This window comes from Coffea arabica, chromosome 8e (assembly GCF_036785885.1).
Source record: "Coffea arabica cultivar ET-39 chromosome 8e, Coffea Arabica ET-39 HiFi, whole genome shotgun sequence".
Lineage (NCBI taxonomy): Eukaryota > Viridiplantae > Streptophyta > Magnoliopsida > Gentianales > Rubiaceae > Coffea > Coffea arabica.
In genome coordinates this window covers 29,215,843-29,238,179 of record NC_092324.1, presented here as the reverse complement: position 1 = coordinate 29,238,179, position 22,337 = coordinate 29,215,843, and the positions used below count along the sequence as shown (strand labels likewise).

General features: G+C 36.3%; 1 pseudogene; it reads left to right on the top strand.

Annotated features, from left to right (window-relative positions):
• The first annotated feature begins 761 nt into the window (after positions 1–761).
• Positions 762–7,371, top strand: LOC113704605 (uncharacterized; annotated as a pseudogene).
• Positions 7,372–22,337: the final 14,966 nt, after the last annotated feature.

Sequence of the window (22,337 nt, the reverse complement as noted above, 5' to 3'; positions counted from 1 at the left end):
ATACTTTTTATTAGTTCCCGGTTCTTATTTTATATTGTTTAACATGGTTTGTCTGGCTTATGGTTTCACATTTTATTAGGCTTCTGGTTACACGTGGGGTTTTAGATTTTTTTAATTTATTGATTAATTTGATTAATCAGTATTTTCTGGAGTTTGAATTGAAGAGGTACTCGTGAAAAAATTTAAAGAGGTCTGCCATTTCCTTGATGTTGGCATTTGGGATTTTGCTATAGATTGATCTTTTGGTTCCTCTATTGTGTTTATCTACTTCTATATTATTTTGGCACTTGAATTTTTCTGTCTGTTCTTTTCAAAAGAAGCCTTTTGCACTGGAATGGCAATAGATTTGGTAGATATTACTTGATATTGTTTACTAAACTGAAACACTAATTTGATGTTCTTGATTGTATATGACAACTTCTTTTTTTTTTCTTTTTTGGTTTTGAAGATTTAGTCTTTCTAATCTGGTATTTTTGTATCTCTGTGCTTGATGACCCTTTAAATCATGAGTTTAGTATAGTATTTGTTGGTTTGTGAATCATTTGAATTCAGTTAAAAAGTTTGACCCTATTAAACATATACCTCATGCAGGGCATGAGGGCAAACACTAGCGTTTTTGTTTCCCTTAATGACACAGATTGCTTCCCAAATCCAAAAATACAATCTCTTAACAATTTAAGCTTTTGGAGGAGTTTATCAGTCATGTTGACCTCATATATTGTTGTTATTCTTGGTTCACTAGTGTAGAAGAGCTAGTCAGAGAAAAATGGGAGGAAAGAGAAAGGACTTCACCAGCACCACCGGTGTCCAGGGTACCGAGGACGGAGGCGAACAAAAGATAAAGAAGAAAAGGAGAAACTAGCGGTGGATGGATTGCTTCCGTCGACAATAAAGAATAAGGAGAAGAGGTCTGCCGTCCACGCCAAGCTTAAGCACCAGAAAAGGCTTGAGAAACGTAAGAGAGCCAAGTCTCGTGAAGCGGCCGAGCAGAGAGCTCTTGAGCTTGGCGAGGAGGTTTGCCTTTCATCTTTTTTTTAATTCATTTATTTAAAGACATTCTTTTTCCTTATCTTTCTCATCAAATGAATGCATTTGTTAATCTGGAGGCTTTAGTGTTTGGTATGTCCAATCCGATATGTCTAATATAATTTGCAATTATTAATTTTTGGTCCAATAAGTAAGCAATTGATTGAAACAAGATTTGACTATCTAATTGTATTCTGATGGACGTTTTTCTATCTACAAGCAGCCTCCTCCGAAGAAAATCCCTCGCACAATTGAAAATACCAGAGAGCTTGACGAGACTATTTGCAAGCCTGATGATGAAGAGGTATCCGGTTATCCATCTTGAATCTTCAATTTTTTCCCAAGTTGCATATTGGGAAAGAATACTTGGGAAATTTGATAAAGTGACAGATTATCCTGTATGTCTCATATGTGCTGCTCTCGCCTTCTTCATCTACAGCTATTTGCTACAAATGATGCAGATGAATTTAGTGCAATTCTGTAGCAGGACCGCCCTCCAAAGATACTCATAACAACTTGCCGCTTCAATTCAACTGTACGTGCTAATTCGAATATATGTACCTATTTGACTGTACAGTGTTGCCTTTAGTTTCAAATCATTATTATTTGTTTTTCCCTGTTGTTAAAGGCATGCTTTTTTTTGGGTAGATTTTATGTCTTATTTATTTCTTTCCCTACAGAGGGGACCTGCTTTTATATCAGATCTACTCTCTGTGATCCCAAATGCACACTATTTCAAGAGAGGAACCTATGATCTTAAAAAGGTTTTAATCTTAATTTCTGTTAATTCCTTTTTTTTTAAAAAAAAAAACTACAAAATAGTATTTATTTTGGCATACTTTTGCCTATGCAGATTGTGGAATATGCAAAAAATAAGGAATTCACTTCTGTTATTGTTGTCCACACTAATCGCCGGGAACCAGGTTAAATTATGCAGCCTTTATTGAGCATTTACACGCAACCATTGACTCTGGCTTTTTCTCTCTCCTGGTGAGTTAGTGTAGAAGACTAATGATGGAATCTTCTTTTAGATGCTCTATTGATAATTGCATTACCTGATGGACCTACTGCCCATTTCAAACTATCAAAGCTTCTTCTGCGCAAGGATATCAAGGTTTGTTGGTCCTCCGTCTTCTTTATCAGAATCTTGTCTAAGCTGCTAAGCTTTCTAATTGTAGACACCAAATTTTTAAATTTAGTTTTATTTTTTTTATTGGTTAAATGTTAATTATTGTTCATTTTTTAATTATTTTTTTTAAAGACATTTTTAGCATAAAATTTATTGGAAAAAGAAAAATCTCCACAAAAATATGTTTTAATTCTTCTAGATTCAGTTTAGAAAATTTTTTGATGTTTTGTTTACGTATTTAAAAAAAAAAAAAAAAGGGTCACGCTCGCGTGCATGGCACGCGCGCTATTTCTATGTTTGCAAATACACCAGCAGAAGCAAAGCAGATGCGTTTCTCTTAGCTTCGTATCATTTGGCTCAGTTTGATCATTTTTGTGTCAAGCCACTTGGCTTTTAACCCTACATTAAGAGGATCATGGTACCAAAGTTCATCCGATGGTTTACACTTCACCCTGGAAAAATGAATTCAGCAGCACCATTGATGCTAGGTTCTAGGGATATTCGGTGCATATAAAAGCTAAGAGAATAGAGAGAGCGAGGGGGAGGGAGGCAGAAAATAAGAGTGAGGCGGCTGGGCTAAGAGAAAAAGCGGAAGGAACCGGAAACCGAGGGAGAAGGGATGACGGCTGAGGTTGGAGGGATAGGAAAAATCAAGAGAGCATCGAGTGGCGGCTGGAAGCAAGGATAGAATGAGAAAGGGGGGTTTTAGCAGAGAGGTTTTAGAGTGATAAGGTCGGGGGCTGAGGAAAACTAGGGGCGGCTGGAAAAACCGAGCGAAAGAGGAAGGAAGCGAAGGAAAAAGCTTCGGGCAGCTAAGGAAGATCAGAATAAGAAAACCCGAAAGGGAACTGGAAAGGAGGAGGGAAGCAAGCTTCTGAAATTTCTGGGATTCATGGGTCATAGAAGCTGCTGCCGTAATGGACGTCGCGCTTGCTGATGGAGGGCGCCATAGTTCTCCTCCAGATCTGGAAGCGCCTGGCTAATGCAGTCATAACAAGCTTTTCCTCCGCCGCACAAAGCTGCCTCCACTTCATTCTGCCATCATCAGTTGTGAATCTCCAACGAAAGAGAGATCACTGTAAGCTATTCTTTCCTTTAAGCTCCAGTTTCTCTTTAGGCGTAGATCCTTTAAGCTTTCAAAGCATGTACTCCGTGACTCTGCTTGTGGAAATTTTACCGCTCTTTATTGTCCAATGCTAGTTGTGGTTCCCTTGTCCGAATTCTCACTAGTCCAATGCTAGTGAGGAAGTAGAAACATGGGCTAGTCTAATGCTAGACCCTTTAGGGACCTCCCTCGCTAGATCATGTTTGTATAATTACATTACATGTCATGCATATTTTTCTATTTTTAGGATCTTTATCATTTTTGCATAATATTTCCCCTAATGAGATATCCCTTACCCCTATGTATATGTAACATTTAGATTTGCATCTCATTTAGGGAAATTAGGGGGTAGATTAGTGCATTTTGCTTGATTAGACTAGGGAATACCCCTTTAGGTATGGGATATGGACGAGTTTGGCTTTCTAGCCTTAACACGCTCGTATTCCCTCTATTAAAGGGAAAATTGAGTCACGAACATTAGTCCCCCGTACCCGACATGATGCATTCCTTTAAGACATGTATATTTCTATAATTATTTTGTCCTTTTCTTTTTCTTAGAGTCTCATATTTTTGCATTATTCGTGACCTCTCCAAAGAGTCACAATTGGGCATCACAATTAATGTGATTGGCACCATTCAAGCTTTGAAGAGATATTTTGCCCCCCGATACCCTCCTAGGTCTAGGGTTTGCATTCATATAGTACATCCAAATGTGATAAATCTCTTGGTTAAAAAATAAGAAAATTCTTGACTAAATCACGCAACTAGCCTTGGTTAGGTCGAAGGGGTGCCTTGGATTTTTATCCTTGCCTTCCCCTTCGTCAAATGTGACTCCCGAACCTTTTTCGTTGGTTTACGTAGACAAGGAGTATTTAAAAGGGGTTTCTTCCTAGCTTTTTCCTTTAAAAAATTCATTTTTTAGGTGACTTGGTACACCTTAACTCTATACCAAGTGGCGACTCCATTTTTCATTCAATAAACCCTTTTTAAACTATATTTTTGGGTCAAATCGTCACATTTTTATGTCCCATTTAGACCCATATTTTTCTTCATTTTCTTTGTAAATCAAAAATTCATTTTCAAATCAAAATTTCACTTTTAAAACCATTTTATTCATTTTTCCTATAAAAAATGGGGCGCGACACTAATTAGGAATGATTTTCTTTTAAGAGAAGAAGCTATATTAGTTTGATAAGGGTGCTGAATGTTTTCATGGTTTTACTTTGCACTCTAGATGATTTTAGTATTGCAATTTCTGATAGTCCTTTAGTTAGACATACCTTTCCACAGACACAAAGTGTTCCTTTAACCGCTTTGTTTCAGGATCCTGCTATTCCTTCCTCAAAATTTTCCCTCGGTCTCGATAGTGTAGTTTTAATTATCATGTGCTTTCTTCTGAGTGTGTTTTCTTGAAATGGCTGTTGTTTTCATGGACATTTGGCTCTGTATACGTGTATGTGTATTCCTTACTTAGGTGTTGCTTTTCTTTATTTTGGATGTCTTGTAGTTCCAGATAGATGATGATGCTTTAATCTCCTTCACTTGCAGAATCATGGGAATCCAACTAGTCACAAACCTGAGCTAGTCTTGAATAACTTCACAACACGCTTGGGACACCGTATCGGGAGGTGACTTCTTGTTTTATATATTATTTTTTCAAGAGAATAACAGCAAATTGGATGTGTGTTTAAAACATTGATTATATTTAGTGTGGTGACACTTAGTTAATTTATGTTGTATTCTCTGAATTTGTACAGATCATCTCTCTTCACTTGTATGTGTTTGTGAATATTCAACACTGTGTACTCTTAAACCTGGAATATTGATGAAGTAGTTTGCTAGATAATTTCTATCTCTTGCACTTTAGGATTTATATTTTTTGTTTATGACTCTTTCTATGCATTGTTGTGGTTAATAGGTTGATACAATCGCTTTTCCCACAAGATCCCAATTTTCGTGGTCGTCGGGTTGTAACATTTCACAATCAACGTGATTTTGTATTCTTTCGCCATCACCGGTGTGTGTTCTTTCTTTTAAGGAGTTTGTTCTATTCCACATATTAATCTTAGACTTCTAACAAAGCTTTGTGATGGCAACCTTATTTTTTGAATGTGAAGTTACATTTTTGAAACCAAAGAAAGTAAGCAGGCTGCATCCAGTGGCGAAAAGAGCAAGGATAATAACAATGAAAAATGTGAGCAGAAAGTAATTGCGCGACTTCAGGTTTGTGTTTTTTATTTAGTTCATTCTTGTCTTGAGATATATGTTCTTTCTTTTGTAGCAAGTACTTCTAGCACATTTAGAGTTCAAGAGTAAGTTTCAGTTTTGTTAAAAATGCTATTTGTCCTAATCCCAAGATATGGGAATTAATTTCTTGCTATTTTAAGGAGACTAAGCCTTAAAATGGCAGTTAGTAATGTACTTGGATCTGCACAAATGTGCCTGCAAGGAACTCTATAGTAAGTTTGAATCTTCCCACAATGGTCTTGTCCTCATATTTGGTATCTGCAGTACCCTTAGTTTCGGTATATGAAGATGCACATCATATAGGCCATGTTTTGACTGGAATGTCTATTCTTAACTCGTAATTGAGTCAATACCAGTCATACATGTTCCTTTGGGTTAACTGGTTAAGGAATGGAGAAAACCCCTCTTGACACTTCTATAGCCCCTTATGATATTCCTGTCATATAGGTCTTTTATGCTTTAGCATTTTTCATCTCTTTTGTATTTCTGTTTATACTGATGGCCAATTCTTTTCATGCTTTACGACAGTTCTTTTTAAAGGTTTGGAATTGATTTAGTGGCCAGAAAAAAACTCACATTCATATTATCCACTTAAAAAATGTAGAGAAGGATAAGAAACAAGGGGTAAATAAATGCAACATGAGAAAGGAAATAGCTATCTAAGTCAGAATATGAATTAGAAACTTTACCTAGTAAAACTGGAATTACACCAAGAACTTGGCTTCTAGCTGGTCTGGCAAGGATACATGTTACAGTGCTCTGCAAATTTGTGAAAGATGCTTAAAATTTCCTTCCAGTTTGTTTTAACTGTTCATCAAAGAAATATTTATTACTACAAAATGACAACACATAAAAGTCTAAACAAAAGCAGAGAGAGACTAATGGACATCTGTTTGTTTGACTTTCAAAAGCTTTTTTTTTTCCACCTATTTATTTTCTTATTGCAAGCTAACACTCCTCGTGAAGTTGAATTCCTTAAAGATATGAAGTATATATAGTATGAAGATGGTAGAAAGCAATGTTTGAGTCTGTGTAATGATGCAAAACTGTCACTTCCCTTGCTGGGAGGGAGTTGACATTGAATTACATATGTGTTTTCAAATTGATCTAAGTTTCTTATGACATCAAAATGTTTTTAAGGAAATTTTCATGATTTCTTGGCTACGACTTTGAAAGCCTGTGGACAGTGATGAGTTTTTTCTTATTACCAAACAGAGAGAAACAAAAAAGTGTTGAGTTTTCCAACAAGATAAAGATGTTTGAATGATGCTAACGAAATTCTTTTAATGAGAGATAATAAGATGGAGCTACTTAAGTGATGCTATTGTCATCTTATTCAGATGTTGAACCTGCATTTGCCTCCAAATGATAGGTTTTTAGGGTAGTTAATTGGCAAACATTGCAAAAAACAAAAAGTTTGAGTTATTGTGCTTGACCATTTTAAGTTTATTATTATGTGTTTGCCATTGAAGTTTGTAGGTAAAATGTTTTACAGCTGCCAGATATTGTGTAATGTTGATAGTCCTCATCTAGTTCACTTAATATATCCTCTGCCTATGGTGCCTTTCGTAACATCAGATGGAAATCTTGCAGGAATGTGGTCCTCGTTTCACATTAAAGTTAATCAGTCTACAACATGGAACATTTGATTCAAAGGGTGGGGAATATGAGTGGGTTCACAAGGTGATTGCCCCTTATCTTTTGTTCTGCAATAATGCTTGATTTAGATATAGGTCTTCAGTACTTAAACAAATTTTTATCTTTTTTTCCTGCATCCAACTAATTCATTTTTTGTGCTCTGTTTTGTTTTTCTTTTGAATACCAGATGGAAATGGATACTAGTCGTAGAAGATTTTTCTTGTGAGAGAAATGTTGTACTACCGGGTGAATAGGTTTTAGTTTCAAGTTAAGAACAAGGTAAAGTGTAGCTTCCTGCGAGGAACTTAGGTTAGGTATGAGATGTTGAGTTTACAAATTGTGTATACACATTGGTTATTTATCAGGTTTAATGCAAGTTTTGGAGATTTCCAGTTTGGTGCTGGCAGTCCTTTTTGTCGTGTAGAAGTTTTTTTTTTATCTAATACTTCCTGAACCACCCCCCCTTCTTCCCAGCCCGCCTGCCAAACAACAAAAAAAGTCCCCCCTCTTGGGACAGATAGGGGAAGCGTTGTAAAAGGGCTTGTTTAGCCAAAACCACGAGAAGGTTGGCTATTACGACCTCGTCGATCTTTGAATGCGTCGAGTGTACTAATTGTATGTTAACTTCTATGTGTATCAGCTCCAACTCGAATGCTTGGAGGTTTTGAGTTGGTCCAGGCAGTCTTGTTTGTTTTGGGTGTCTTGTGATCTTAGGTGTAGAATTGTTTATTTATGTTTTTATATTGGACGGATAAGGGAATCTCATGCTGGGGACTTGGTACATGAAACCATGGGAAGGGTGGAGAATAGAAACGGGTAAATTGCAGTGAAAAATTTGTCGTATTTCAACGGCAAATGAATAGCTTTATGTGTTTTGAGTTGAAGTGCTGAAGATTTATCTGAAACTCTTATATGTGGTTTCTCAATTATTGGTTGAACCATCCATCATAAATTGTTGGTTTTGACTGTCTTGGTACTTTTTTTTTTCCACTTGATTAAAGGTTCTTCGCATGGAAACATAGATGGCCTTTGCAAAGAGATCCTGGATGAAAACCATACCAAATGTGGGAGGAATAAAAAGAGAAGATGCAAGCTCATATAATATTGAAAGCCACAAAATCTGCTTGAGCAATCTCAAGCAACCAAATTGGGAATTCTTGTTTCCATTCAATTACATCTTTGAGGTTTATAACAAATTTTGTTAGTTGATGGCTAACAGAGCTGTTTCCCTCTTAGTGAAGGAAGCACAACATTCATCAAATTCATACTTTACCATCCTGACATCCTTCAGAACAGTTGCAGTAAGCATATCCTCCCCCTTCTCATTCACCTTGTCAACCACTTTTTTTGCAATTTGATTCGAATTCTACTCTCTTCCAACCTCGTTGCTTTGCTCTTATCATGGCAGCTCTAAGTGCTAGTGCCTCTTCAAGCCTTGCATTTGAGCAGCTTTTAGAGGGATAAGCCCATATAGCAATCACTTTGCCTTGCCAGCTCCTTGCTGCAATACCCCAACCTGCTCTATTAACTTTGTTGTTTGAAACTGCATCTGTATTCACCTTAATCCATCCAGTTTGTGGTTCTTCCAATGCTTATCTTCTCTTTTTTCTTCTTGTTTTTGAATTCCCATCTCCATCTCCTACTACTGTGCTGCTTGATATTCATTCTATTCCAATATTGCTTTGTTCATTGCTACCATTGGATCTCTGTTAGTGTTGTTAAACTACTTTTCATTTCTTGACTCCAAATCTGCCAAAGTAAGTTTACTATTAGAATTATATGTTCGTTTCCATTTTCTCTGACTACAGCATCCTTTAATTCCTCCTACAAATGCCAGAAGTTATTTCTATAGTCGTCCAATCTATCCCAACTCAGAGATGCAGCTTTCCAGATTGTTCAAGTATTTCTAAAAAAAAATTAACGTATGTTCTAACGTTTCAGGACTTTCACCATAGCATTTACAGATACGGTCACCTTTGGATCATCTTTCCTTTACTATTGCATTAACTGGAAGAATTCCCTTCGAACATTTGCAAATAAAATGTTTTATGTTTCATGTTTAGTCCCCAGAGAAACTTCTAGTTTTCATCAGCTCCTTCTCTTTTGTTGATTGAACCTACTTCCCTATTTAGTTGATCTTTTCTTTTTCTCCTCTCCTTTGCTAGTTTCTATCCAAATTTAACTGTATACACTCCTGTATTAGACTTGACCTGTAGACCCTATCCTTCTCTTTCTGAATGCTCAAAGGAATTCTCAGTATAATCCTCCTGTCATTTGCATCAAACATTTCCTCTATTAACTCTTCATTCCATTTTCCCTCACTTATCAGTTCACCTACCTTGGTATTTCCACATTTTGGCTTTCTTTCAATTTTCACTTTTCCATCCTTAGCATCAAGTATCCACTTGTCCTCTTAGCTATCCCCTACCCTTGTCTTTATCCCTTCTTCCAGCAAGGTTCTTGCACTTAACAAACTTTTCCAACACCAAGAATCATAACTTCTTTCATTTTTTGTATAGAGCACCCCTTAAATTACCTTGCCTTCATCAGTTTTCGCATTAATAGATTTGGCTTAGTTATAATCCTCCATAGCTGCTTTGCCAACAATGCTTGATTGAATTCTATCAGATCTCTAAAGCCTAATCTAGCTTTAGACAATTTTCCACATTTGAGCCAATGAATCTTTTTTACCTCCTCCTTCTGGCCCCACTAGAATTTAGCCATCTTCGGACCTATCTTCCTACACAGTTCTTTTGGTAATCTGCAAGAGGACATCACTTAAGTAGGGAGTGCTAATATTACTAATTTTAGCAAAATCTCCTTTCCAGCTTGGCTTAGTAGCTTCTCCTCCCATCCTTTTAATTTGTTCATTATTTTCTCTCTAATGAAGTTAAATACTTGCTGCTTAGATCTGCCAATTACTAAAAGAAAACCTAAATATCTACTTTGCTTTACCTGCTTCATTCCTTTGAGCTTTGTTATCACTACTACTCTTTGCTTTTCTTTCACATTTTTGCTGAAAAATACTGATGACTTTTTTACGTTTATAGCTGGCCTGAGGTTTTTCCATATGTTTCCAGCACTTCCGTGAACTGAGCAGCTTCATCAGCTTTTGCCTTGCAGAAAATAATAGTCATCTGTAAAAAAGAGGTGAGAGAGACTACACGTGACGCCCCCACTTCTCCCTAAGGCGAACCAAAGAGTATCCGCGGGACGTCTGTCCAACTCTCGCCAGGACTCAGTACAATTCCAGTTCAAGCTTATTACCAATAATTACGAATAAGACAAGATGAAATAAGAAAGAGAAGTCGCTTCCATACATAAATATCCAATCTTACACCACAAGTTTGAAATACATCCACTTTTCAAAATATACAACTTTCCAAAAGATGTCTAGACAAAACATTTCAAAATTCTAGCCAAAAGTGCCATCAAGTAGGCTTCCCCAAAATTCCTTCCATCTCAACTCCTGTTAAGAAAAACAAATCTAACGGGGTGAGCGAATGCTCGTGAGGCCAAGAAAACATGCAAAACACGTAGTTCAAATAACAATATGATTTAAGCGAGAAAGAAAGCTGTAACATTCAAGCAATTCACAATTTTCAATTCAACACATTCAATGAGGATACAGGAGTTCTCAAGAGCTAATTTCTACTTGCTTTGCCAAATTTCAATCCAATACCTCCTCGTGATGACACTCTGTCACCCGGGCAGGTAATTAAGTCCGTAGAACTTCACTTACTCCATTTATGGTTCTGAGTCGACATAAGAGTTACATCCCACCCGAATCGATGTGGTACATGCTATCGCTCAGGGAATCGATTATACGTTTATGGTTCTGAGTCGACATGAGAGGTACCTCCCACTCGAATCGGTGTGGTACATAGTATCGCTCAGTGGTCGATGAGATATCGCTCCAATCGACTTATACTTTGTTTATGATCCTGAGTCGACATGAGAGGTACCTCCCACCCGAATCGGTGTGGTACATGCTATCACTTAGAGAACTGATTATTTGTTTAGGATTTTGACTTGACATGAGAGGTACCTCCCACCCGAATCAGTGTGATACATGCTATCGCTCTGAGAACCAATTATAGCACTGAGACGGTATGAGAGGTACCTCCCACCTAAATTGGTGTGGTACATGCTATCTGCTCAGAGCTCACGAGTTAAACATATTCATGTACAATTACCAATCATTATTTATGGTTCTGAGTCGATATGAGAGGTACCTCCCACCCGAATTGGTGTGGTACATGCTATCGCTTAGGGAATCAATTTTAGCACGAGACGGTATGAGAGGCACCTCCCACCCGAATCGGTGTGGTACATGCTTCCGCTTAGAACTCACAAGTTAAACGTGTTCATGTACAATTACCAATCATATGTATTCAGGTCTTAAGTACCACGTAGTTCAAAGAAAGAGACGACAAGGGCGTCCCCACGAGTAAAATATGATTTGTCGATAAGATTTACTTCGATCGACGTTGAGTCAACACAAATGTAATTTGTAATGGTAATACTTCACTTAATTCACATAACAATTCACTTCACACAATTCTAATATCAATTCACATAGCACAATTCAATTGTAGCATCACTTAAAGGAGAACGAGTGCGATAAAATACACACTCGTCTCAACAATTCCATAATACTCAATTAACAATTTAAAGCATTTATCAACAATTATGCACTTGACACTCAACAAATCACAACAAGGGAGTAAGTGCAAAAGATCTTTAATGATCCGTTTCGGGATACTCTTCAAGACCTTCTTGATCGCCTGAAAAAATGACCAACAATCACCATCACACATTTTCACAAATTCCTTGTTAAATAAGGAAGAATGCACACAATCTTTAAAATTCAAATCAATGTTCTTATAAGAGCTTCACTTTATCGAAAATCAATATTCAAAAGTGAGGATTTTAAAGTTACTAAAGAAACTCGTATTCCCTACGAAATCGGGTTTAAAACAATATAGCAATATCAAGATAAGAAATCAAGTTCCCAAAATTTCATTTTCTAAAAAATTGGTAAATTTTAGTTTTGCGCGTCAAATTTAGAAAAATCAGATCTTGTACTCAATAGGTCCAAAATTGGAAAACTCAGTACCGTTGGAAACTTGGTTTAAAGTACTAAAAATTCCTAGAAGATACTTTTCCAAGATTCTAAACAAAAGACATTCAAATTTCAGCTCAAAGTGGCTGATATAAGCAGACGAGACAGTTTTGATCATGTTTTTCGGCAAACTTTGGAAATTCGGCAAAATTCACAGAAAGTAAAATAGCCTCTGAAATTCGTAACACAATAAGAATTCCAATCAAGATTTTAAACACAATAAACAGAACCAGATTCGGAGTTTTGAGTATCAAGATATAGCAGTTCAAAGTTGGCCAAAATCGAAGACAGTTCAGTAAATTTTCCAGATTTGAAAACAAATTTTGGGATTTCAGTTGGGTATCGAAATGGTTTTAGAATAACACCAAATTTGATACATTTTGACTTCCATATGAGGACTGCTCTTTTACTAAATTTCACATAAAACTCGTACGGGAAGGTAGCTAACAAAACTACCAAAATTCAAGAAATTTCCAAGACAAATCTGTCTTCTTGCTTTTTTTTCCTTTTTCAAACATTTTGCACCATGAAATCGGTCCCATTTTGGTTCATTTGTGAAACCAAGGTCCAAGAAACATTTCAAAAACAATTGATAGTTGGTTGACATCAAAATTTTCAAAGCAAAGCATCTAACAAACAACCAAATCAGTTGGCCAGCAAAAAGTAGGGTTTTCCAGCTCTGCTGCAATTTACAAATTGTACCATATCTCACTCAATACAACTTGGAATTGAGAATGGTCAGTGGCGTTGAAAACTAGAATCATAAAGCTACATTTCATCACAATAAGTCATTGGGAAAATCAGTTCATAGGTAGTTCGAATTCAAGCGACAAAACGCAGCTTACCACTGTCATTCGAACAGAACAGCAGAACAGAACAGGAAACTTTGGTGAATCACTACGGATAACTCAGTTCAAACTAGATGGTACATTCTATACCATTGGAAAGCTACAAATGTCTAGTTTTAAATGCCGCAAATGACACTAGATTTTGACGTCTGTACAAAAAGATATGTTCGATCAAAGGGACACTGTTCAAGCTGTCTGAACACGGTTTCCAGATTTGATTAAATTTCAAAATTTCATGCTTTACTCAACCAATTCAAATGATTTTTCGTAGAAACTTTCTACACACAATATACCACAGATATACATCCGTTTCACAGTTATTTGAGCATCAAAAATTCAAAATAAAGGCACGGCAAAAACAAGACAGATTCGGCCATCACCCAAATGCAATCTTCCTTCGATTTTTCCGTCGTTTCTAACCATAATCTTGTCATCTACACACATAGCAACCACAATCAAGCATTTATACCTCAAACCCGCTACCTAGAGGTCACCACAAGACCGCTAGCCTAACATTTAAATCAATAAAAATAGATTCCTCAAGTCATCTACCTAATCCATTCTCAGGGTAGCAAACCCTTACAAATAAAGCTCCAATCTTTGAAGAAAATGGAAAGTTTCATGGATGGATGAAGACTACCTCTTAGCTTGTGATGAAACCCGAAATTTGGACCGAAATTCTCCCAAGAAAACCGCAAGAAGGTGTCTTCCTCAAAGGTTAAGTTACTCTCCAAGTGATGTGGAAGTTGTGTGATGATTTGTGGAGGATTTGGAACAAGAATGGTGAAAATGAAGAGAGCTCTTTTTTTCTTCTTCTTTTGCTGTTTTCAGCCGAGCTTCAAGAGAGAGAATAGAGATGTTTGTGTATTGTGAAGCTTCTTGGTGAAGCTTGGGTGATTTGTGGCCAAGATTCCTCCGAAAGTCAACTAGGAATAGTGCTCGCACGCGCGCGTTTCGTATCCGTTTTTCTCGGGTTTATTACACTTGTGCACTAAACCTCCAATGTAATTCCTTTAACACGATAATTATTCACTCTTAGTAGTCTAGTATTAATTTCTTAAATCTCCACTTAGCCGCTCCGGCTCGATTTACGCGAACTTCCAATTCGCGCGCGATAAAGCGAAACTTAAAAGAAATTCTTGTAACGATAAGATAATTAACTAACTCTAGGGTAAATAATTATAAAAATAACTATTTTAAGAATAAAACATGAGTCCTCAAATCTCCAAGACTATTGCACTCTCGAATCGAATATTGTCTCGAAAAACGTGTATTCGCTATTTCTCGCTAAACGAGCCATAGAAAAATTAAATTTGCAAACGGGATGTTTTAAAAATGTAAGCGAGACATTGTTTCATGTAAATGGATTTAAAATGGTTGAAATAAATTATTCAGAGAAAATGGGTAAATAAATATTTAAATAAACCAGTGAAATAGAATTAAAGTAAGTAAAAATTTGGGTTCTCATATCCTCCCTTCCTTAAAAAGAATTTCGCCCTCGAAATTCACACTTAGGATAATATCATACCCCTTATTTGCTAGGTCCACTAGATCTGCCAAAATTCACACTTTGTATAATTTGCACCAACAATTAAATACTGATTCTGCATAGGAGTCCAACCTCCAAATCATAGGGCAAGCAATCACACTTTACTTATATCATTCATGAAACTAGGGTTTGCACAAGAATAATTATTAAAATCCCACAGGGGGGGAAAACTCACTAGGTACCCAACAAGGTCGATCCATTATAACACTGGTAGGTCTAATCTTCTTGTTCATTTCCGACTCATATCCAACACTAGAATCCCATTGAATTACATAAGACCATCCATCAATCTTTCCTTCCATGATCTCTCATCTTTCTCAGGAGTGCGGGGTTGCCTAAACCCACGCTCACGATCCTTTTCTCGTCCTCGCTGAACCATACTTAATATAAGTCTATGGACGTAAGAAAAAGAATAATTAGGCATAAAAGAACTCAATGCATATACAAGTTGCCAAAAAAATTTAGAATTAAAGCACGATTCTTTACATACACCAAAAGTCATAGTGGGAGTGGGGAGATCACAAAACAAGTCAACTATGTCAAATGCAGGACATAGGCAACTAAGTGCCACAAAACATAGGGGTACATGCAGGCAAAATACAAAAGACCTCACGGCGTGCACCACCCCTACTAGCCTAGGCAGGATCGAAAGAAGTAAAATCATAAGCCTAGTTAGGGACAAAACTAGAAGAATTCACGATACCAAACCACATCATTCGAATAATTACAACTTCCAAATTTCATCCGAAGCCTAAGCTACTTTCTAAGTTCCTAACTTAAAATTTCCAATGAATACAAGTTTCCTCACTAAATTCAAAATAAAAGTTCTTATACAGGTTAGGGTAATAGGTCAAACCAAAAGCAGTACAAAAGATGTCTCATTTTCAAGTTCAAAGTGGAGTCCAAAATTGTTCAAATGGTTCAACTTTTCTCCCGGAATTTCGGCAAGCAAAATAGTGGAGGAAGCATTAGATGGCCATTTAAAATCCATAATCTTGACTCACTTCCAACCTAACTTGAAGTTTAAAGTCTTATAGTGTTGTGTGAGTAAAATGGTGCTACAACACCAAGAAACTTTTGAAATCAAAGTCGCTTTAAGTTCTCAACTTAAGAACAACTTAAAGAGATGGAATCACCTTTTGAGTAGAGTCCCCAAGATAATAAATCATAAACGTTTAAGGATTTAACTCCAATAAAAATAAAACACTAGTATTCAACATCACTCTAATTAGGCATAAACACTTCAATATTGCTCCCTAAAATATCAAGCACCAAGGTCACACTGCACTTAATACACCATCAAATCCCACAATTCGGCATTCTAAACTTTTAAGTCTAGGATACACTACAAAGATCTGAAGTCTAAGCTCTGATACCAACTGTGACGCCCCCACTTCTCCCTAAGGCGAACCAAAAAGTATCCGCGGGACGCCTGCCCAACTCTCGCCAGGACTCAGTACAATTCCAGTTCAAGCTTATTACCAATAATAACTAATAACACAAGACGAAGTAAGAAAGAGAAGTCGCTTCCATACATAAATATCCAATCTTACACCACAAGTTTGAAATACATCCACTTTTCAAAATATACAACTTTCCAAAAGATGTCTAGACAAAACATTTCAAAATTCTAGCCAAAAGTGCCATCAAGTAGGCTTCCCCAAAATTCCTTCCATCTCAACTCCTGTTAAGAAAAATAAATCTAACGGGGTGAGCGAATGCTCGTGAGGCCAAGAAAACATGCAAAACACGTAGTTCAAATAACAATATGATTTAACCGAGAAAGAAAGCTGTAACATTCAAGCAATTCACAATTTTCAATTCAACACATTCAATGAGGATACAGGAGTTCTCAAGAGCTAATTTCTACTTGCTTTGCCAAATTTCAATCCAATACCTCCTCGTGATGACACTCTGTCACCCGGGCAGGTAATTAAGTCCGTAGAACTTCACTTACTCCATTTATGGTTCTGAGTCGACATGAGAGGTACCTCCCACCCGAATAGGTGCGGTACATGCTATCGCTTAGGGAATCGATTATACATTTATGGTTCTGAGTCGACATGAGAGGTACATCCCACTCGAATCGGTGTGGTACATATTATCGCTCAGTGGTCGATGAGACATCGCTCCAATCGACTTATACTTCGTTTATGATCCGGAGTCGACATGAGAGGTAACTCCCACCCGAATCAGTGTGGTACATGCTACCACTCCGAGAACCAATTATAGCACTAAGACGGTGTGAGAGGTACCTCCTACCCAAATTGGTGTGGTACATGCTATCCGCTCAGAACTCACGAGTTAAACATATTCATGTACAATTACCAATCATTGTTTATGGTTTTGAGACGACATGAGAGGTACCTCTCACCCGAATCGTGTGGTATATGCTATCGCTCAGGGAAATGATTTTAGCACTGAGACGGTATGAGAAGCACCTCCCACCCGAATCGGTGTGGTACATGCTTCCGCTCAGAACTCACGAGTTAAACGTGTTCATGTACAATTACCAATCATATGTATTCAGATCTTAAGTACCACGTAGTTCAAAGAGAGAGAGGACAAGGGCGTCCTCACGAGTAAAATATGATTTGTCGATAAGATTTATTTCGATCGACGTCGAGTTAACACAAATGTAATTTGCAATGGCAACACTTCACTTAATTCACATAGCAATTCACTTCACACAATTCGAATATCAATTCATAGAGCACAATTTAATTATAGCATCACTTAAGGGAGAACGAGTGCGATAAAGTACGCACTCGTCTCAACAATTCCATAATACTCAATTAACAATTTAAAGCATTTATCGACAATTCATGCACTTGACACTCACCAAATCACAACAAGGGAGTAAGTGCAAAAGATCTTTAATAATCCGTTTCGGGATTTTCTTCAAAACCTTCTTGATCGCCTAAAGAAAACGACCAACAATCACCCTCACACATTTTCACAAATTCCTTGTTAAATAAGGAAAAATGCACACAATCTTTAAAATTCAAGTCAATGTCCTTATAAGAGCTTCACTTTATTGAAAATCAAGATTCAAAAGTGAGGATTTTAAAGTTACTAAAGAAACTCTTTTTCCCCACGAAATCGGGTTCAAAACAATATACCAATATCAAGATAAGAAGTCAAGTTCCCAAAATTTCATTTTCTAAGAAATCGGCAAATTTCAGTTTTACGCGTCAAAGGTAGAAAAATCAGATCTTGTACTCAATAGGTCCAAAATTGGAAAACTTAGTACCATTGGAAACTTGGTTCAAAGTACTAAAAATTCTTAGAGGAAACTTTTCCAAGATTCTAAATGGAAGACATTCAAATTTCAGCTCAAAGTAGCTGATATAAGCATACAAGACAGTTTCTATCATGTTTTTCGACAAACTTTGGAAATTTGGCAAAATTTACAGAAAGTGAAATAGCCTCTGAAATTCGTAACACAACTTGGTTTTAAACACAACAAATGGAACTAGATCCGGAGTTTTGAGCATCAAGATATAACAGCTCAAAGTTGGCCAAAATCGAAAACAGTTCAGTAAATTTTCCAGATTTGAAAACAAACTTTGGGATTTCAGTTGGGTATTGAAATAGTCTTAGAATAACACCAAATTTGGTACATTTCGAATTCCATATGAGGACTGATCCTTTACTAAATTGCACGTAAAACCTCGTACGGGAAGGTAGTTAACAAAACTACTAAAGTTCAAGAAATTTCGAAGACAAATCTATCTTCTTGTTTTCTTTTCCTTTTTCAAACATTTTGCACCATGGAATCGGTCCCATTTTGGTTCATTTGTGAAACCAAGGTCCAAAAAACATTTCAAAAACAATTGATAGTTGGTTGACATCAAAATTTTCAAAGCAAAGCGTCTAACAAACAACCAAATCAGTTGGCCAGCAAAAAGTAGGGTTTTCTAGCTCTGCTGTAGTTTTTAAATTGTACCATATCTCACTCAATACAACTTGGAATTGAGAATGGTCAGTGGCATTGAAAACTAGAATCATAAGGCTACATTTCATCAGAACAAGTCGTTCTGAAAATCAGTTCATAGGTAGTTCGAATTCAAGCGACAAGACGCAGCTTACCACTGTCATTCGAACAGAATAGCAGAATAGAACAATCACTACGGATCACTCACTTCGAACTAGATCATGTATTTTATACCGTTGGAAAGAAAAAAATGTCTAGTTTCAAATTCCACAAACGGCATTCGATTTCGACATCTGTACAAAAAGATATGTTCAATCAAAGGGACACTGTTCAAACTGTCCGAACACAGTTTTCAGATTTGATTAAATTTCAAAATTTCATGTTTTGCTCAACCAATTCAAATGATTTTTGGTAGAAAATTTCTACACACAATATACCACATATATACATCAGTTTCATAGTCATTTGAGCATCAAAAATTCGAAATAAAGGCACAGTAAAAACAGGACAGATTCGGCCATCACCCAAATGCAATCTTCCTTCGATTTTTCCGTCATTTCTAACCATAATCTTTTCATCTACACACATAGCAACCACAATCAAGCATTTACACCTCAAGCCTGCAACCTAGAGGTCACCACAAGACCGCTAGCCTAACATTTAAAGCAATAATAATAGATTCCTCAAGTCATCTACCTAATCCATGCTTAGGGTAGCAAACCCTTACAAATAAAGCTTCAATCTTTGAAGAAAATGGAAAGTTTCATGGATGGATGAAGACTACCTCTTAGCTTGTGATGAAACCAGGAATTTGGACCGAAATTCTCCCAAGAAAACTGCAAGAAGGTGTCTTCCTCAAAGCTTAAGTTGCTCTCCAAGTGATGTGGAAGTTATGTGATGATTTGTGGAGGATTTGGAACAAGAATGGTGTAAATGAAGAGAGCTCTTTTTCTTCTTCTTCCTTTGCTGTTTTCAGCCGAGCTTCAAGAGAGAGAAGAGAGATGTTTGTGTATTGTGAAGGTTCTTGGAGAAGCTTGGGTGATTTGTGGCCAAGATTCCTCCAAAAGTCAACTAAAAGTAGTGCTCGCGCGCGTTTCGTATCCGTTTTCTCTCGGGTTTATTATACTTATGCACTAAACCTCCAATGTAATTCCTTTAATACTATAATTATTCATTCTTAGTAGTCTAGTATTAATTTCTTAAATCTCCACTTAGCCGCTCCGGCGCGATTTACGCGAACTTCCAATTCGCGCGCGATAAAGCGAAACTTAAAAGAAATTCTTGTAACGATAATATAATTAACTAACTCTAGGGTAAATAATTATAAAAATAACTATTTTAAGAATAAAACACGAGTCCTCAAATCTCCAAGACTATTGCACTCTCGAATCGAATATTGTCTCAAAAAATGTGTATTTGTTATTTCTCGCTAAATGAGCCGTAGAAAAATTAAATTTGCTAACGGGACGTTTTGAAAATGTAAGCGAGACATTGTTTCATGTAAATGGATTTAAAATGGTTGAAATAAATTATTCGCAGAAAATGGGTGAATAAATATTTAAATAACCCAGTGAAATAGAATTAAAGTAAGTAAAAATTTGGGTCCTCACACTACAAGCACTTGGAGTAATTTTGATAGCTTGTTTTATTAAGGTAGAGAATCCCTCAACACAAATGAGAAAAAGGTAGGGAGATAAAGGATCTCAATGCTTAAGTCCTCTAGTAGGTTTAATGATTTTCCCCCATTAATGTTAATCGAATAGGTAACACTAGTGATACACACCATGATCCAGTGAATCCACCTATTACAAAATCCCATTTTTTCCATAACTTTTGCTAAAAAGATCCACTCAACCCTGTCATAAGCCTTAAACATATCTAATTTGATATCCATATAACCATCTTTCCCAGTTCTCTTATTCTTTAGGAATTGAATGCTTTTATGTGGAATCAGTATATTATCTAGAAACTATCTTCCAGGAGCAAAAGCAGATTGGAAGGGCTAATGTAGAGATGAAGCACTTATTTGAATCTGTTGATCAAAACTTTGGATATGATTTTCTAAAGGACATTACAGAGACTTATAGGTCTGAATTCAATAATCATGGAAGGGGATTCAACTTTGGGAATTAAGCTTATCAGTCTCTCATTAACAGATTTGAGTAAATGACAAGAATGGAAGAAGCTCTGAACAGCACTAATTACATCTACTTTAATCACAGACCAGAATTTTTTAAAAATATAAGTGACATACCGTCTGGTCCCAAAGACTTGTTGAGATGCATTGAGAAGACTGCCTAATTGATTTCTTGCTTTGTCATTAGTTTAGTCAAATTGCTATTCATCTCAGAAGTTATAGTCTGTGGGATTGCATCCAAAATCTCGTTAAAGCTTTGAGCATCATCGTAGTGAAGATTTGCTAAAAGTAATTCACAATTTCTTATTTTGTCTCCTCCTCATCACAACACCATTCCCCATCTCTCTTCCTCAAAATGCTGATTCTATTCTTCCTTCTTTTGCTGGCCACACTTGCATGAAAGAAGCTGGTGTTTTTGCCTCCTTCTTTGAGCCATTTGACCCAAGCTTTTTGGCTCCATTAGATCTCCTCTTGTTTATAAGCTTCACTTAGCCTTTTAGTTAACCCTACCACATGAATCCTTTTCCCTCTAATATTACTCTCCTTTATCGCTTTAATTTCTCTTTTAATCTGGCTTATCAGTTTCGTGGCATTGTTATTCAGCGTTTTGTTCCAGTTAAGAAGGGCCATTTTTCACTTTCTGATCTTGCTTTGGACTGTGAATAGTCTGGATCCTCTCTGTTCCCCTTCCCAAGCTTCCCTCACAATTTCTCCTATGTCCTTGTGCTGTAGCCATCTTCTATCAACCATAGACCTCTTTTTCCATTTGTTTCCCTAAGGTTTAGCATCCATGATCAAAATACAATGGTTAGAAGCTTCATTTTCAATATGTATACATTTAGCCTAATGGATAATTTCAGAAACCTGCCATGAGGTTTCTGACAATTTCACTAGCCTCCCCTAAAGTTCATAAAATTACATAAACCTCCCCTGAGGTTAAGGTTTGATAACAAAATTAGTCCAGTTAGAAAAGTAACATAAGGAGAGAGATAAAACTTTTATTCCTTAAATACCCCTTATGCATGTATATAAGTTGTATTAGTAAAAGAACAAAAATAATTAAAATTTAGAAACAATTAATACACACATTTCACCACTTAAAAAGTTCACATTTAATAAATTAGATAACACAAATAAGTAACAAAACTATAAATGATCACAAGATTCAACAAAATAGAATATTTATCTCTTTCGACATGATGTTTGCTATAATTCTTGTAATAGAATAAATTTTCGAATTTTGCCTTTCTTTTCCCTTCTTTCTCCATTAGGTATATCAATTGATGTTATTTTGTAAATACAAGTCATCGTTCATTATTAAAAAAATTTTAATAGTTATTTTCATTAATTACTTACTAATAGTTAATTGGCACTCTAATTACTTAATCATTAGATATTTAGTAAAAGAGAATGGAGGGAAAAGAAAGGTAAAATTCAAAAAAAATTTCTGTTCAAAATCACAAGAATCATAGCAAATATCATGTCAAAAGAGATGACTAGTATGTTTTGTTGAATCTTGCGATCATTAGTGCAGTTTTGTTACTTATTTGTGTTGTTTAATTTATTATATGTGATCTTTTTGAATGGTGAAATGTA